This window comes from Moschus berezovskii, chromosome 11, assembly GCF_049115385.1.
Source record: "Moschus berezovskii isolate FMDL1 chromosome 11, NW_MosBer_1.0, whole genome shotgun sequence".
Classification (NCBI taxonomy): Eukaryota; Metazoa; Chordata; class Mammalia; order Artiodactyla; family Moschidae; genus Moschus; species Moschus berezovskii.
In genome coordinates this window covers 65,489,280-65,508,331 of record NC_142470.1, presented here as the reverse complement: position 1 = coordinate 65,508,331, position 19,052 = coordinate 65,489,280, and positions in this window count along the sequence as shown.

Below are 19,052 nucleotides of genomic sequence, written 5' to 3'. Positions count from 1 at the left end.
ACACCAACTTTAAATGATACAATAGACTGATCTCTATAGGACATTTCACACCAAAACAATGAATTTCACCTTTTTCTCAAGCGCACACGGAACCTTTTCCAGGATAGATCACATCCTGGGCCACAAATTTAACATTTCCTTGTTAATTTTCTGTCTGGATGATCTACCCATTATTGAAAGTGGGGTATTGAATTCTCTTCTACTATTATTGTATTGTTTTCTATTTCTTCCTTCAGATCTGTAAGTGTTCAAAATACTGAGATGGTTCAAAGTAGGGTGTATGTATATTTACAATTATTATATCTTCTTAATTAATTGACCCAGTTATATTATAATGGTCATTTTTGTCTCTTATTATCATTTTTGGTTTCAAGTCTATTTCATCTGATCCAAGTGTAGCTATCTCTGATCTCTTTTCCTTCTAATTCCACAGAATACCTTTTGCTGTCATTTCATTTTGGACCTATGTGTGTCCTGAAAGCTAAAGTGAGTTAGTTTCTTGTAGGTTGCATACAGTTGAGACTTTTTTTTCTTTTAATCTATCCAGCCATTATATATCTTTTGACTGGAAAATGTAATCCATTAACACAAAAACAATACCCAGTTGTGGATGTGACTGGTGATAGAAGCAAGGTCCAATGCTACAAAGAGCAATATTGCATAGGAACTTGGAATGTTAGGTCCATGAATCAAGGCAAATTGGAAGTGGTCAAACAGGGGATGGCAAGAGTGCATGTAGAACATTCTAGAAATCAGTGAACTAAAATGGATTAGAATGGGTGAATTTAACTCAGATGACCATTATATCTACTACTGTGGGCAGGAAAACCTTAGAAGAAATGGAGGAGCCATCATGGTCATAAAAGAGTCCGAAATGCAGTATTTGGATACAATCTCAAAAATGACAGAATGATCTCTGTTCGTTTCCAAGGCAAACCATTCAATATTACAGTAATCCAAGCCTATGCCCCAACCAGTAATGCTGAAGAAGCCGAAGTTGAACGGTTCTATGAAGACCTACAAGATCTTTTAGAACTAACACCCAAAAAAGATGTCCTTTTCATTATAGGGGACTGGAATGCAAAAGTAGGAAGTCAAGAAACACCTGGAGTAACAGGCAAATTTGGTCTTGGAGCACGGAATGAAGCAGGGCAAAAGCTAATAGAGTTTTGTCAAGAGAATGCACTGGTCATAGCAAACACCCTCTTCCAACAACACAAGAGAAGACTCTACACATGGACATCACCAGATGGTCAACACCAAAATCAGATTGATTATATTCCTTGCAGCCAAAGATGGAGAAGCTCTATACAGTTAGCAAAAACAAGACCAGGAGCTGACTGTGGCTCATATCACGAACTTCTTATTGCCAAATTCAGACTTAAATTGAAGAAAGAGAAAACCACTAGACAATTCAGCTGCTGCTGCTGCTAAGTCACTTCAGTCGTGTCCGACTCTGTGTGACCCCATAGACGGCAGCCAACCAGGCTCCTCAGTCCCTGGGATTCTTCAGGCAAGAACACTGGAGTGGGTTGCCATTTCCTTCTCCATTGTGTGAAGGTGAAGTCGCTCCGTCATGTCCAACTCTTCACGACCCCATGGACTGCAGCCTACCAGGCTCCTCCATCCATGGGATTTTCTAGGCAAGAGTACTGGAGTGGCATGCCATTTCCTTCTCCAGACCATTCAGATATGACCTAAATCAAATCCCTTATAATTATACAGTAGAACTGAGAAATAGATTTAAGGGACTAGATTTGATAGATAGAGTGCTTGATGAACTCTGGACGGAGGTTCGGGACATTGTACAGGAGACAGGGACCAAGACCATCCTCATGGAAAAGACATGCAAAAAGGCAAAATGGCTGTCTGAGGAGGCCTTACAAATAGCTGTGAAAAGAAGAGAAGCGAAAAGCAAAGGAGAAAAGGAAAGTATAAGCATTTGAATGCAGAGTTCCAAAGAATAGCAAGGAGAGATAAGAAAGGCTTCCTCAGTGATCAATGCAAAGAAATAGAGGAAAACATTAGAATAGGAAAGACAAAAGATCTCTTCAAGAAAATTAGAGATACCAAGGGAACATTTCATGCAAAGATGGGCTAGATAAAGGACAGAAATGGTATGGACCTAACAGAAGCAGAAGATATTAAGAAGAGGTGGCAAAAATACACAGAAGAACTGTACAAAAAAGATCTTCGTGACCAAGATAATCATGATGGCGTGATCACTGACCTAGAGCCAGACATCTTGGAATGTGAAGTCAAGTGGGCCTTAGAGAGCATCACTACGAACAAAGCTAGTGTAGGTGATGGAATTCCAGTTGAGCTATTTCAAATCCTGAAAGATGATGCTGTGAAAGTGCTACACTCAATATGCCAGCAAATTTGGAAAACTCAGCAGTGGCCACAGGACTGGAAAAGGTCAGTCTTCATTCCAATCCCAAAGAAAGGCAATGCCAAAGAATGCTCAAACTACCGCACAATTGCACTCATCTCTCACGCTAGTAAAGTCATGCTCAAAATTCTCCAAGCCAGGCTTCAGCAGTATGTGAACCATGAACTTCCAGAAGTTCAAGCAGGTTTTAGAAAAGGCAGAGGCACCAGAGATCAAATTGCCAACATCCGCTGGATCATCGAAAAAGCAAGAGAGTTCCAGGAAAACATCTATTTCTGCTTCATTGACTATGCCAAAGCCTTTGACTGTGTGGATCACAAGAAACTGTGGAACATTCTGAAAGAGATGGGAATCCCAGACCACCTGACCTGCCTCTTGAGAAACCTGTATGCAGGTCAGGAAGTAACAGTTAGAACTGGACATGGAACAACAGACTGGTTCCAAATAGGAAAAGGAGTACATCAAGGTTGTATATTGTCACCCTGCTTGTTTAACTTATATGCAGATTACATCATGAGGAACGCTGGGCTGGAAGAAGCACAAGCTGGAATCAAGATTGCCGGGAGAAATATCAATCACCTCAGATATGCAGATGACACTACCCTTATGGCAGAAAGTGATGAGGACCTCAAAAGCCTCTTGATGAAAGTGAAAGAGGAGAGTGAAAAGGTTGGCTTGAAGCTCAACATTCAGAAAACCAAGATCATGGCATCTGGTCCCTTTACTTCATGGTTAATAGATGGGGAAACAGTGGAAACAGTGTCAGACTTTATTTTGGGGGGCTCCAAAATCACTGCAGATGCTGATTTCAGCCATGAAATTAAAAGATGCTTACTCCTTGGAAGGAAAGTTATGACCAACCTAGATAGCATATTCAAAAGCAGAGACATTACTTTGCCAACAAAGGTCCGTGTAGTCAACGCTATGGTTTTTCCCATGGTCATGTATGGATGTGAGAGTTGGACTGTGAAGAAAGTTGGATCACCGAAGAACTGATGCTTTTGAACTGTGGTGTTGGAGAAGACTCTTGAGAGTCCCTTGGACTGCAAGGAGATCCAATCGGTCCATTCTAAAGGAGATCAATCCTGGGTGTTCATTGGAAGGACTGATGCTAAAGCTGAAACTCCAGTACTCTTGCCACTTCATGCGATGAGTTGACTCACTGGAAAAGACTCTGATCCTGGGAGGGATTGGGGGTGGGAGAAGACAGGGACAACATAGGATGAGATGGCTGGATGGCATGACCGATTCGATGGACATGAGTTTGTGTGAACTCTGGGAGTTGGCGATGGACAGGGAGGCCTGGCGTGCTGTGATTCATGGGGTCGCAAAGAGTCGGACATGACTGAGTGACTGCACTGAACTGAAGGACTTATCAATACCATTTTGTCGTTTTCTTGGTATTTTGTACTTCTATTTTTGTTTTCTTCGTTTCTTGCTGTCTTCCTTTATAAATTGGTGCTTTTCCATAGTGATATCCTTTGATTCCATTCTGCTTTTCCTTTCATGTATCTATTGTAGATTTTTGCTTTGTGATTCCCATGAGACTCACATATAATGTCTTAGACATGTAACATCTACTTTACAATGATGACAACTTCTATCACTTATACAAACTCTATCCTTTTATTCCCCTCTTTTATAAGTTTAATGTCACTAGTTACACCTTTTAATATTGTGTATCCAATAACACACTATTGAAGCTATAGCTCTTTTTAATACATTTTTTAACTTTTCCACTAGGATAAGAAATTAACACATCACCATATTTAATATTAATGTATTCTGTGATTATTCTTGTTTTTTTTTGTTCCACGGTGTTGCTAAAACTTTCTAAGTAAACTCTAGAGGTCTCCTAGCGCTGATTTTGTTCATGGATAACTGTTGAATCATTGCTCTTCGTGGTGGGGGACTGGGTTCTCTTACTTCAGCATTTTCCCACAATCCAGAAGTTTCTATTTTCATATCTTCAAGCTCAGATTCTGTCTTCAGACATGTCTGGCCTGCTTATAAGCCCATCAAAGACAGTCTCCATTTCGGTGACAGTGTTTTCTTATTTCTAGCATTTCTTTTTGACTTTGACTTTTTTCTTAGAATTTTCATTTGTTTATATTGTCTGCCCTTGAATGTTGTCTACTTTTTAAATTAAAGACTTTAGTATATCAATCATAGTTTCTAAAAATTTCTGGTCTGATAATTCCAACATTTCTGCAGTATCTGACTTTGGTTCCAATGCTCATTCAGCCTCTCCAGATTTTGTTTTTTGCCTTTTAGTATGCCTTGTAATTTTTAATTGAAAAGTGGACATGATATACTGGGTAAAATAAACTGCAGTGAATAGTCCTTTAATAATGTAATGGTATGGTGGGTGGGGAAGTGTGCTTTTACTCTATGATTAGATTATCAGTCTTTTTGTAAGACTGTGCTCCTGGACTATCAGTTTCACTAGTGCTTTCAGGTTTTTTTTTTTTTTTTTTTTTTAATTCTCTCTTTACGTGGCACAGTATGGCCAGGTGGAGGCTGAAGGTATTTACCTTCCCCAGTGTGGAAAACTAGAGAAAGTGGAATCTGATTATTTCCCTTCCCTTCTGTATAAGTAAGCTCAGATGAAACCCCAGCATTATCTGGTGAAATAGTTTCTCCTGAAAGTGGCTTTGTTAAGAAGAACCAAATGCTCTGGTATATTTAAACATGGTTCCTTTTCCTTAGCCCTTCTGGAAGCTTGAGAGGATTTGTCTCTGAGATTTACTAGGACTATGAGAGGTCTTGGAGGCAAAATCACAAATATGTGGCGCTCCCCCATGACTGGGTCTCCTGAAGTTTTTAAGTAGATTTGTTCACATTGAGCTTCCAGCAAATTGTCAATTATACTTTTGATTGTCCTACAATGTCACTGGCTCCCAGAGAGGGTTCTGCTTGAGTTTCTGTTCTACTAAATTGTAATTTTCTGTATTTTCTTTCTGTCTCTCCAATTTAGGGGGATGAAATTTGCCCTGTAACCTCACTTTTTCTGATAAATTTCTAAGATATTGATTTTCAGTTTGTTCAGATTCATTAGGACAGAGTGGTGACTTTTAAATTTCTTACAGAATGTATGGAACCTGGAGTGCTAACTGGTGTTTTTATTTTTACAAAGGTGCAAAAGACTTCAACAGAAGCAAGATAGACTTTTCAACAAAGGGTGCTGAGGCAACTGAACAATCCTTGTCAAAAAGTGAACCATAACCTAAGTTTTACATCTAATAAAAAAAACAACAACTGAAAATGGTTCACAGAATTTATTTAAAATTATGAAATTAAAAAAAAAAACATGGTAGAAAATTTTCAGCCTCGGAACAAACAGGTAAAGAGTTTTTTGACCTAATAGAAAAATCACAACCACATAAGCAAAAAAGCAACTAATTAGACTATAAAATGAAAACTTTTCCCCTGTGAAAGATATTTTATAAGGATGAAAAGGCAAGTTGCAGACAAGGAGAAAACGTTTGCAAACCACCTATTTGACAAAAAACTAATATCTAGAATATTTAGTGAACTCTCACAATTCAATATAAAAAATTCTATTAAGAAATAGGATAAACAGAAGAAAGGAATATATTGATGACAAGTAAATACACAAAAAGACATTCAACATCATAAGCCATTAAGGAAATGCAAGTTAAACCAGAAGATATTGCTATAAACCTCAGAGTACCTAAAACAAAAAAAATAATAGTGATAATACCAAATGCTGGAAAGAATGTGGAAAAACCAGACCACTCACACACTGCTGCTAAGAATAAACAGTGGTACAATCACAATAAAAAATATTTTGGACTTTTCTTCAAAAAAAAACCTGTGACTACTATGTGGCCCAGCAATTACACTTCTGGAAATTTATCCCCCCCAAAATGAAAACCTATGTTCCCTCAGAAATATATATATATATATATATATATATATAGAGAGAGAGAGAGACATATTTGTGGTAATGTTGTTTGTAATAGCCCCAAACTGGACACAGTCTTGATATCCTTTATCAGGTGAATGGTTAAATGAACTGTGGTTCATCCATACCAAAAAATATTACTCAGCAATGGAAAAGAACAAACTATTGATACATATAGAATGATTCTCCACAGAATTATTCTGAATGAAAAAACCCAGCCCCATGATTCCACATATGTAATATTTTTGAAATCACAGAATCAGAGAAATGGAAAAGATTAGTGATTTCAGGGTCCCAGGATGGTAGGGATGGAAAGTAGGTGTGGGGATGGCTATAAAAGGGCAATTTGAGGGATACTTGTGTTGATGGAAACCTCTATGTCTTTACTAAATCAGTATCACTATTCTGGTTATCATATTGTACTATAGGTTTGTAAGACATTACCATTGGTGAAATCTGGTTAAGAAGTATATATGATCTTGTTACATGATTTCTTACAGGTTCATATGAATCTATAGTCATTTCAAAATAGTTTATTTAAAAACTGAAGAGAGGGAAGCATACTAAAAAAAAAAAAAAAAAAGCAATACAAAACAAACAACAGAGCAGAAAAGACTTCCTAAGAGACTTCAGTGTGGAAGATAGTAAACCCCCTCATCAACTGCAGTCTCATTCTGATTTCTACATACAGATCAGGTAGAATTTAGAAATCCCTGGCAAGCCTGAGATACTTTCCTTTTCCGACCGTGCAACCTCACCCTGTGATAGCACTCCTGGAATTCGTCTCTGAACAGGTCAACAGTTTTTTCTGGATTCAAATTCTGACATGTCCTTTTAGGACGATGAGCAAGCTACTTGAGCTTCCTACCATTCCAGCATCCCACTTGTAAAACAGTCAGCAACATGCCCAGACCTACTGAGAGCATGCCCTTGTCAGCCTTCCAAGTTTATTGATATTTACATTGATGATACAAGTTTTTTGAGAGCCTCTTTTTCTGCTGCCTGGTGTTTGCTTTCGTAGGAGAAAGGCCAGACAATTGAGAGGAAAGCAGGCAGCGCTCATGCTGGATTCATTGGCACAGCACACTGAAGAGCAAGCAAACCACCAAACAGAGGGTATTGATAAGGAGACTAAATTCATTTGAAATCACTAAGACTCAGTTAGGGGCATATTGTATTAAGGGAAATGCCATTACTGAAGGGCCCAGGGAAAGACTGTATGCCAAGTCATGAGAGCTTTTCAGCTCACTGGATGGCTGCCATTGCACCCACGCACTACATTTGATGGTCTGAAAGTAGAGATAATTTCTGCATAGATCATAAAGGGACTTGAAAATAGCTCAGTCCCTAGGAGCACAAGCAAGAGCTGAATTGTCTGCGAGTGAGAGCATTCAAGAAAGAATCCCTCTGCAGTTAAAAAAGAAAAAGAAAAGAAAAAATATACCAAGTAGTATGAATCCCCACTTTTCATAAAGACTTCCTTTCATCATAATGGTATGTTAGCGTATTTTAAAAACTCCACACTGAGGACCATCATTCGTGTCTGTGACGGCTTTTCTGCAAAGCATCTTACTTTTTCTAGAGAATATGGCAATGGAACTGAGATTTATTTAATACAGTTTAACCAGTTTTAGTTAGAACATTTCTCCCAGCTGAAAGTTCCCCACTCAGGTCGTAAGAGCAGCTTAGGGTCTTTTCTTGCTGTAAGAACGAGTTTGTTGCCTGCCAGAAATCACAGAGAAGATTCAGAAAACCTGTTTTCTTCTAAGCAGCTTCCTAGCACTTCCTCGAAGGTTGTTTGAGGTTTCCTTGCTTGATGTCTCTCACACTGCCCTTGCACTGTTAATCCTGGGGAGCAAGGACATACTGTAAACACGAGTCCATTTCAGTCATGTGTATAAATCTTGTTCAGGTTATTCAGACTAAGGCAGCCCCTTATCTAACAAGCACCAGAGCAGACTTTTGAAAACACTTTTCACCTGTGACAGTAACAGCCCAGTTTTGTCCTCGCCAACAATGGAATAAATGTAATATCTCATGTCAGCTAACTCTATGTCTTATTTATGCCAAATTCTTCTGGGTTCAGCACTTTAAGACTGGCTTTGCATTAGTATTTTATTCCAGGACAGACTCCTAGAATAGCATTGCCCTGAAAAGAAAGGAGAGATTTTTCTTTTAAGTAAAATTCTATAATGACCAAAGTAGACAGATTTGTCTTTGCTGTGCTATTTTACCTTAACTACATTGTGTGTTAATCTGGAGAAATCATGCTTTGAAGCTATGATAAAAAGTATGTTGAAAACTACCAGAATTATGCCAAACAGTATGAGGTGATTCAGGTAGTCAGCAAACAGGACTAATTGCTGGTTGGGAAAAGATCAAGGGTTATTCACTGCCCTCTGAGTGTTTCTGCCTAAAAATAAGCTTCTTTACAAGTTCAGTTCAGTCGCTCAGTCATGTCCAACTCTTTGCAACCCCATGAACCGAAGCATGCCCGGCCTCCCTGTCCATCATCAACACCTGGAGTCCTCCCAAACCCATGTCTATTGAGTCGGTGATGCCATCCAACCATCTCATCCTCTGTTGTCCCCTTCTCCTCCTTCCCTCAATCTTTCCCAGTGTCAGGGTCTTTTCCAATGAGTCAGCTTTTCGCATCAGGTGGCCAAAGTATTGGAGTTTCAGCTTCAACATCAGTCCTTCCAATGAATACCCAGGACTGATCTCCTTTAAGATGGACTGGTTGGATCTCCTTGCAGTCCAAGGGACTCAAGAGTCTTCTCCAACACCACAGTTCATAAACATCAATTCTTCTGTGCTCAGCTTTCTGTATAGTCCAACTCTCACATCCATACATGACCACTGGGAAAACCATAGCCTTGACTAGATGGACCTTTGCTGACAAAGTAATGTCTCTGCTTTTTAATATGCTGTCTAGGTTGGTCATAACTTCCTTCCAAGAAGTAAGTATGTACATGCTAATGTGGGGTCCTAATAGAATTATGGAGACATTTCCTTCTCTGTGACCACAAACGCACATGGTTAGTCTTTTGACAACAGGATCATAGTTTTTTTTTCTTGATACTTCTGAAGCATCAAAAAGAACTTTATTCTACCGAACTGCCTATTTCAAAATAGATTACAATTTGCAAATGTTTGTAAAACTATCAGAGACCTGATTTGCAGGTGGGTGTTTCAGTATATCAAATTAATAGCAAATGTATCAATTTCAAAATACCTAAGTACACTTTCATTAATTGTGAAACTTTATTTTGAGAAAGAAGGCACAAGTTTTGGAAAAAGAGAGAAAAGCCTGGAATGACTTGTACTTATTCCTCTAATTTATGCTCTGCTGCTGCTGCTGCTGCTAAGTCACTTCAGTCGTGTCCGACTCTGTGTGACCCCATAGATGGAAGCCCACCAGGCTCCCCCGTCCCTGGGATTCTCCAGGCAAGAACACTGGAGTGGGTTGCCATTTCCTTCTCCAATGTGTGAAAGTGAAAAGTGAAAGTGAAGTCGCTCAGTCGGGTCCAACCCTTAGCGACCCCATGGACTGCAGCCTACCAGGCTGCTCCATCCATGGGATTTTCTAGGCAAGAGTACTGGAGTGGCTTGCCATTGCCTTCTCCGAATTTATGCTCTACATAATATCTAAGTGAATTTTCATCATTGAGATCTGATCATATTACTCTCTTGCCAGAACTCTTCAACTGTTGCCCACTTCCTTCAGGATTAAAGCTAATCTCCTTTGAGTAGTAAGCTTGTACACCCATTAGGGTCTGATTTCTGTCTAATTCTGCCTGTTAGGGTCCAATTTCTGTTTAACCCTGTTGTCTCTTTCCTAGGTGTTTCCCTAGATGATCCAGCAACACTGAACTATCAGTCTAGAGGTGTCAATGTTTTCTTTGGCCTTTATGTTTTTACATTTGTCTAGAAGGCCTTCCCATTACTCAGTGGGAAACTGCTTATTAAGTCTGAGTGTAAATATGATCCCACTCTGGAAGCCTTCCCTAGTGTCACCAGCAGGCTTTCCTTCACCTATGATGTAACCCTACTGCATTTTGTGCATCTACATATTGTGTCATTACAAATACTGTTGGATATATCTGTTTGCCAACTAAAATATAAACTTCCTCAGGGAAGGAACCATGTATTTTCATCGTTTTTTCTCTGGCACTTAGTACAGTGTCTGGTATATGCAAGTTCTCAAAAAAATTTTTTGAATGTGTCAATGAATAAACGAATCAATTAATGGCAGTAGCTGTAGAGACAATAAATTTATTGTTTTAAACACAAAGCAGTGAAATAAAAATAGAGATGAAGAGAAAAGAAGGCAAGTGTCTAATTTCCTCATTTAGTAATTTGCAGTGTAGTTTCAGTTCATTTCAGTCATTCAGTCATGTCCAACTCTTTGCGACCCCATGAATCACAGCACGCCAGGCCTCCCTGTCCATCACCAACTCCCGGAGTTCACTCAAACTCATGTCCAGAGTCGGTGATGCCATCCAGCCATCTCATTCTCTGTCGTCCCCTTCTCCTCCCGCCCTCAACCTTTCCCAGCATCAGAGTCTTTTTCAGTGAGAAGGCTTAAAGCCCATTCCCAGAGCTGCTCGTGTGATACTCTTCCTCAACACTGTGACCCATGCTTAAATTTTCTCAGAGGTACAATGGCATCATTGTCCTCTTCGTCTTCATCATCATGAATACATCACAACATTACACTCTTCTTTAGTTCAGACTCTGCCCACTCACTGAGATAAAGTAAAGGAAACATTTACACAAGTTCATGGCTCAAAATAAATAATTTCCCCCCAGTTTGCAAGGAGAATCAGCTTGCAGAAGCAAAATAAATGAGTCTTTTGGCAGAGCCAAAGAAATCTATATGTCCAGATACATGCTTTTGTCAGCCTTTAAAATAAACAAAGTACTATTTCAACATGATGGCTTAATGTTTGAGTCCCTTGGACTGCACCCTGTGAAGGGAACTGTGTCTGACCTAGGCAGTGTGATCTATAGCAAAATGATCGGAAGCTATTAGTGCTCCCTAATGCCCTTTTGGCATGCTCATAGTCAGATTATTCATGGTCTTCATTTCAAAAGAGAATTTATTTAAATATTTGCTTAATGACTGTACCCAAAGACATAGTTTTCACACCTACCTCACAGTAATGTTGGTAGAAAAAAAAGAATTAGTCGCTCAGTCATGTCTTACTCTTTGCAATCCCCGTAGTCTGTAGCCTGCCAGGCATCTCTGTCCATGGAATTCTTCAGGCAAGAATAGTGGAATGGGTTGCCATTTCCTACTCAAACGGATCTTCCTGACCCAGGGATCAAACCCCAGTCTCCTGAATTTCAGGCAGATTCTTTAGAAATGTAAAAATGAAAATTGACATAGGGTTTGATTTCCTTCTTAGAACAATTTGTGTTAAAATTTTCAATGTTGAAAATAATGACTGAGCAAAATTATATTAACAGTTGGAGTGCCCAGAGAGTAAAGCATGCTGGCTATGCAGATTTTCTGCTCTTGTGTTTCCAATCACTTCAGTTGCTCAGTCATGTCCCAGTCTTTGCGACCCCATGGACTGCAGAATGCCAGGCTTCCCTGTCCTCTTGTGTTTCCAAGAGAGCAGTGATTAGCAGAGCAGACCTGGGAATTAATTGCTTGGGTTCAAAAATGGGCTCTGCCACTTCTTTTCTGTTTGAGCTTGGAAACTGTATTAACTTCTCTGTAACTTCAAGGTCTTCATTGAAAAAATAAAATAATGAGCATTCATCTTCATTGTGACATCTGTCGTATTATAGCCTGAAACAAAAATACAAAACCATGTGCCTCTATATGTAGTTATAAACTATTCTCCCATATTTTAAATCAAGAGGAAGAAAAAGTTAATAAAAGTTCTACACTCAAAAAACCATGATGACATTTCATCAATGAATTTGATAAAGTTGCGAAATTAATTTATTAATTTGTAATTCTGTAGTTACAAAATTAATATACAGACATCTGTTTCATTTCTACACACTAGCAATAAACTATCAGAAATAGAACTTAAGGAGACAATTGAATTTACCATTCCATTAAGAAGAGTAAAATACCTAGGGATAAACCTACCTAAGGAAGCAAAAGATCTATATTTGTTAATAGAAAGTATGACATTATTGAAAGAAATTGAAGATGATCAAAAAGAGGGAAAGATATATTGAGTACATGGAATGGAAGAATTAATATTGTTAACGTGACCATACAACCCAAGGCAATCTACAAAGTCAGTGCAATTTCCTACAAAAATACAAAGGAATTTTTCACAAAACTAGAAAAAATAATTTTAAAATTTGTATGGAAACACAAAAGACCCCAAATAGCTAAAAGAGTTTTGAGAAAGAACAGAGGTGGAGGAATCATACTTCCTGACTTAAGATTATAACACAAAACTACAAAAATATAGTAATCAAGAGTATGGTACTGGTATAGAATATAGATTAAAAGAACAGGATTGAGAGCCTCAAAATAAACCCATGCACTTATGGTCAATTAATCTATGACAAAGAAGGCAAGAATACACAATGAAGAGAAGACAGTCTATTCAATAAGTAGTGCTAGGAAATCTGGACAGCTGCATGTAAAACAATGAAATTAGAACATTTTGTCACACCATATACAAAAATAAATCCAAAATGGATTAAAGGCCAAAATATAAGACTGGAAACCATAACATTCCTAAAAGAAAACAGGCAGGACACTGACTTAAATCGTACAGATATTTATTTTTGGATCTATCTCCTAAAGCAAAGAAAATAAAAGCAAAAATAAACAAATTTAAAAGTTTTGCACAGTAAAGGAAACATTCGAAGAAAAAGACAACCTACTAAATGGAAGGAAATATGTGCGAATGATACAGTCAATAAGGGGTTAATATCCAGAACACACTAATAACTAATACAACTGAACATTAAAAAAACTAATTGAAAATGGGCAGATGACCTGACTGGACATTTTTACAAAGAGAAAATATAGATGGCCAACAGGCACATGGCAAAATGTTCAACATCAATAATTATCAGGAAAATGCAAATCAAAACCACAATGAGGTATCACTTCAAACCTGTAGAATGGCTTTCATCAAAAAGAACACAATTAATAAATGTTGGTGAGGTTGTGGAGAAAAGAGAACCCTGGCCTACTATAAATAAATAAACTGTGGAAAATTCTGAAAGAGATGGGAATCCCAGACCACCTGACCTGCCTCTCGAGAAACCTGTATGCAGGTTAGGAAGCAACAGTTAAAACTGGACATGGAACAACAGACTGGTTACAAATAGGAAAATGAGTGCGTCAAGGATGTATATTGTCACCCTGCTTGTTTAACTTACATGCAGAGTACATCATGAGGAACACTGGGCTGGAAGAAGCACAAGCTGGAATCAAGATTGCCAGGAGAAATATCAATAACCTCAGGTATGCAGATGACACTACCCTTATGGCAGAAAGTGAAGAGGAACTAAAAAGCCTCTTGATGAAAGTGAAAGAGGAGAGTGAAAAGGTTGGCTTGAAGCTCAACATTCAGAAAACCAAGATCATGGCATCTGGTCCCATCACTTCATGGGAAATAGATGGGGAAACAGTGGAAACAGTGTCAGACTTTATTTTGGGGGGCTCCAAAATCACTGTGGATGCTGATTGCAACCATGAAATTAAAAGACACTTACTCCTTGGAAGGAAAGTCATGAGCAACCTAGATAGCATATTAAAAAGCAGAGACATTATTTTGCCAACCAAGGTCCATGTAGTCAAGGCTATGGTTTTTCCCGTGGTCATGTATGGATGTGAGAGTTGGACTGTGAAGAAAGCTGATTGCCGAAGAATTGATGCTTTTGAACTGTGGTGCTGGAGAAGATTCTTGAGAGTCCCTTGGACTGCAAGGAGATCCAACCAGTCCATTCTAGAGGAGATCAATCTTGGGTGTTCATTGGAAGGACTGATGCTAAAGCTGAAACTCCAATACTTTGGCCACCTCATGCGAAGAGTTGACTCACTGGAAAAGACTATGATGCTGGGAGGGGTTGGGGGTGGGAGGAGATGGGGGCGACAGAGAATGAGATGGCTGGATGGCATTACCAGCTTGATGGACATGAGTTTGAGTGAACTCAGGGAGTTGGTGATGGACAGGGAGGCTTGGTGTGCTGTGATTCATGGGGTCGCAAATAGTTGGACATGACTGAGTGACTGAACTGAACTGAACTGTCTACTATTGGAGGGGATGTATATTGGTACAGCCACTATGGAGCACTGTATGAAGGTTTTTCAAACAAATAAAAATAGAACTACCATGTGGCTCAGCAGTTCCACTCATATATCTTAAAAAAACACTAATTCACACAGATACATGCATCCCAATGTTCACAGAAGCATTATTTACAATTTTCAAGATATGAAAGTAACTAAGGGTCCATCAACAGATGAATAAAGATGTGGTGAGCATACATACCATGGAGTTACTCAGTCATCAATTTTTTTTTTTAAATTTGCAACAATATGGATCAACTTGGAGGGTGTTATGCTAAGAGAAATGTCAGACATAGAAAAATAAATACTGGATGATAGATATCACATGCGGAACCTAAAAAATAAAACTAGTGAATATGACAAAGAAAAAACAGACTCATTGATGTAGAGAACAACCTAGTGGTTGCCAGTTGGAAGATGGAAGGGGGAAGGGGCATTATAAGGGTAGGAGATTAAGATGTACCAAGTACCAGGTATATAATATAGATAAACTACAAGGGTATATTGTACAACACAGGGAATATAGGTAGTATTTTGTAGTAACTATTATTGAAACATGGGCTTCCCTGTTGGCTCAGATGGTAAAGAATCTGCCTGCAATGAGGGAGACCTGGGTTTGATCCCTGGGTTGGGAAGATCCCCTGAAGGAGGGCGTGGAGATTCATTCCAGTGTTCTTGCCTGGAGAATCCCATGGACAGAGGAGCCTGGTGGGCTACAGTCCATGAGGTTGCAAACAGTCAAGAGATGACTGCATGGCTAAGCACAGCACATATGTGTGCTATGCTTATTAGTATGTGTGCTGGGCTTAGTCACTCAGTCATGTATGACTTTTTGTGACCCCATGGACTGTAGTCAGCCAGACTCCTCTGTCCATGGGCTTCTCCAGGCAAGAATACTGGGGTGGGTTGCCCTTTCTTCCTCCAGGGGATCTTCCTGACCCAGGGATCAAACCCAGGTCTCCAGCCTTGCCAGCAGATTCTTTACCATCTGAGCCACCAGGGAAGCCCACATATGACTATACTTCAGTTTTAAAAAGAAAAGTAAAAACCAAATAAACACATGCTCCAAGTCATCCAGTCTATTAGTTCACCATTGTCAACCCTCATAAACCCACCCAGGGAAGGACATATTGGCCTCGTGGTCCCAGAACCTCCAGCTGATTGGAAATCATTGTTCCCATCATACATAATCAAGGTCATAAAACAACAAACAGAAACCTGTCTTTATTTAAAATTTTCATATTTTGCTCACCATGGATTTTTTGCCTTAATATTTATTTTTTAAAATATTTCATTAAAATATTATTTATCTTGATTATTGATTTTTTTGTGCACTTTACCTTTCCTGAATCTCAATCCTACTCACAGGTTGCAATGAGAGTGAAATGAAATAATTAATGTCAAAGCCTTAAAACTGTGCCTGACACATACTTAATGCTCAATAATATTGTTATTAAAATGGTTTTTAATGCAATCACATGAGCATTTAGACCATAGATTCTTTTTGACCCTTTGGTTTTAGGCCTTTGTGAGGTAATCTTCAATATCATGGTATTATTTTTTAATTCTCCTGAGTTCTGTTGATTTATAAGCACCAAGCTGACTATATCAGCTAATTGTAGGTCCCATTTTGTATCTTTTAGATAAAATCATTATACAAATATCTTAATATCTACCTTTTGTCTTTCTGATCAGACCTGACATTCATTTGATTTGAAGAGGTGGGATGATTTATTCTGACACTCAAGTTCATGCTGTCTCACTGAATTGATCATTTGAGCCAATTGACCTGCCAGTTCAGTCATAACAGTTGAGCCAGGTATTTGTGCAGATTTAGAGTTGAGGCCGATGCCTTTCTTATGAAGTTTAGTGAGGAGGATGTCACTAGTAAATATAGCTAGCTGACAACTGGACTCTCCAATCATGCTGCTCTTTGGATCTTTGAAAGTGATGTTAATGATGGTTGTGCCCTAACTTGAATGTCCCTGACCTCTGTAAGCAGTGAGCTCTGGGGCCTTCTGAAGCCTTCTAAAAACCAATCTGCTTGACCATACTACTGTACTGATTATACCTGGGAATGTGACACATGAGGTATTTTAAAAGTGTTTCCAATAACAACTTTGTCTAAATAATTTTGCAGTGTGATAAAAGCCATAAAACAACTGCATGGCTGATTCCAACATACACAAAGCACATGATAAACAAACAAAAGTAAACAAATTCAAAAGAAAACTTAACTGATGTTGTTTTAAGTTGAGTGATATTTTGGGGAGGTTTAAGCATTCCCACAACAAATATACTACTGCTGCTGCTGCTGCTGAGTCACTTCAGTCGTGTCCGACTCTGTGCGACCCCACAGAGGGCAGCCTACCAGGCTCCCCTGTCCCTGGGATTCTCCAGGCAAGAACACTGGAGTGGGTTGCCATTTCCTTCTCCAATGTGTGAAAGTGAAAAGTGAAAGTGAAGTCGCTCAGTCATGTCCAACTCAAAGCGATCCCATGGACTGCAGCCTACCAGGCTGCTCCATCCATGGGATTTTCTAGGCAAGAGTACTGGAGTGGCTTGCCATTGCCTTCTCCAAAATATACTACTGAGAAGACTCAATTTTAGTAACTGCATGAGAATATTATAAGTCAAACCCACACAATATTAAAATAAGTTAAAATATGTGCAAAATTTATGAGAGAATGTCAGGTGTAATGCTTGATAAAGTAAGCTTAATGCTTAAGAAATTTATCTTCTGGCTAAATAACCAACTCTTCCAATTCTGAGTTCAAGTATAATTTTAGAAACTCTTTCTGTTAAGTCATTCTTTTATTAATGAGATCAACTCTAGGTGAGCTGAGAGAGGTAACTTCCTAAAGCATCTATGAAGAAAAACAAAATCCTTAAAACACCAGAAATCAGCACATCATGTTAAAATACTGACAGTCAAGTTTGTGCTGTTCTTTCCTAGGGAAAGAGGTGAAAAATCAGTCCTTCAAAATATCTTTTAATTTTCATTCATTCAGTCCTTTTTTTTTTTCCCTTTTGAAAAGTAGCAAAATTTGCAAATAAATGTTAAAGAATTTGGAGTTGATAAGAGGGACATTACTTGAGAGCTTCCCCTTTACTCCAGGCAGTGTCATGTTATTACATTGTCTAGTGTGTTAGTCGCTCGGTTGTGTCTGACTCTTGACTGCATGGACAGTGGTCCACCAGGTTCTTCTGTCCATCAAATTCTCCAGGCAAGAATACTGGAATGGGCTGTTATTCCCTTCTCCAGATGACTTCATGACTGAGGGAATGAATCCGGGTCTCCTGCATTGGAGGCAGATTCTTTACCAGTTGAGACACCAGGGAAGCCCGAATATTACATAGTACACTATACCTATTGTCAGGCTGAACTTCAGTAACACATGTCTGGGGAGTCCAGAGAGCAGATTTCCATTGGCTAACTGGTCACATACTGCAGCTTACAGCTGAAATAGAGCTGTGAACCAGCAAGGCAATGAATGAAGAGAAAATCTACCTCTGCAGTATGACTCAGCCTATCTCTCATTTGTAACCCAAATATCCTTCCCAATGTCCACGAGGCAGGATGGTATGAACTCAACCAGCTAAGGTAAAATATGGACTGCTGTATGGCACAATTATCCATCATAAATTAAAAAGTTCATAAGACATATTTAAACTTATGAAGTCACATTGTTTTCAGGACCACTGGTAATTTTTAGCAAGAGTGAACGTAGACATTCTAGGAGTCAGTGAACTAAAATGGACTGGATTGGGTGAATTTAACTCAGATGACCATTATATCTACTACCGTGGGCAGGAATCCCTTAGAAGAAATGGAGGAGCCATCATGGTCAACAAAAGAGTCCGAAATGCAGTACTTGGATGCAATCTTAAAAACGACAGAATGATTTCTTTTCATTTCCAAGGCAAATCATTCAATATTACAGTAATCCAAGCCTATGCCCCAACCAGAAACGCTGAAGAAGCAGACGTTGAAGAGTTCTATGAAGACCTACAAGACCTTTTAGAACTAACACCCAAAAAAGATGTCCTTTTCATTATAGGGGACTGGAATGCAAAAGTAGGAAGTCAAGAAACACCTGGAGTAACAGGCAAATTTGGCCTTGGAGCACGGAATGAAGCAGGGCAAAGGCTAATAGAGTTTTGCCAAGAGAACCCACTGGTCATAGCAAACACCCTCTTCCAACAACACAAGAGAAGACTCTACACATGGACATCACCAGATGGTCAACACCGAAATCAGATTGGTTATATTCTTTGCAGCCAAAGATGGAGACGCTGTATACAGTTAGTAAAAACAAGACCAGGAGCTGACTGTGGCTCATGATCATGAACTCCTTATTGCCAAATTCAGACTTAAATTGAAGAAAGTAGGGAAAACCACTAGACCATACAGATATGACCTAAATCAAATCCCTTATGATTATACAGTG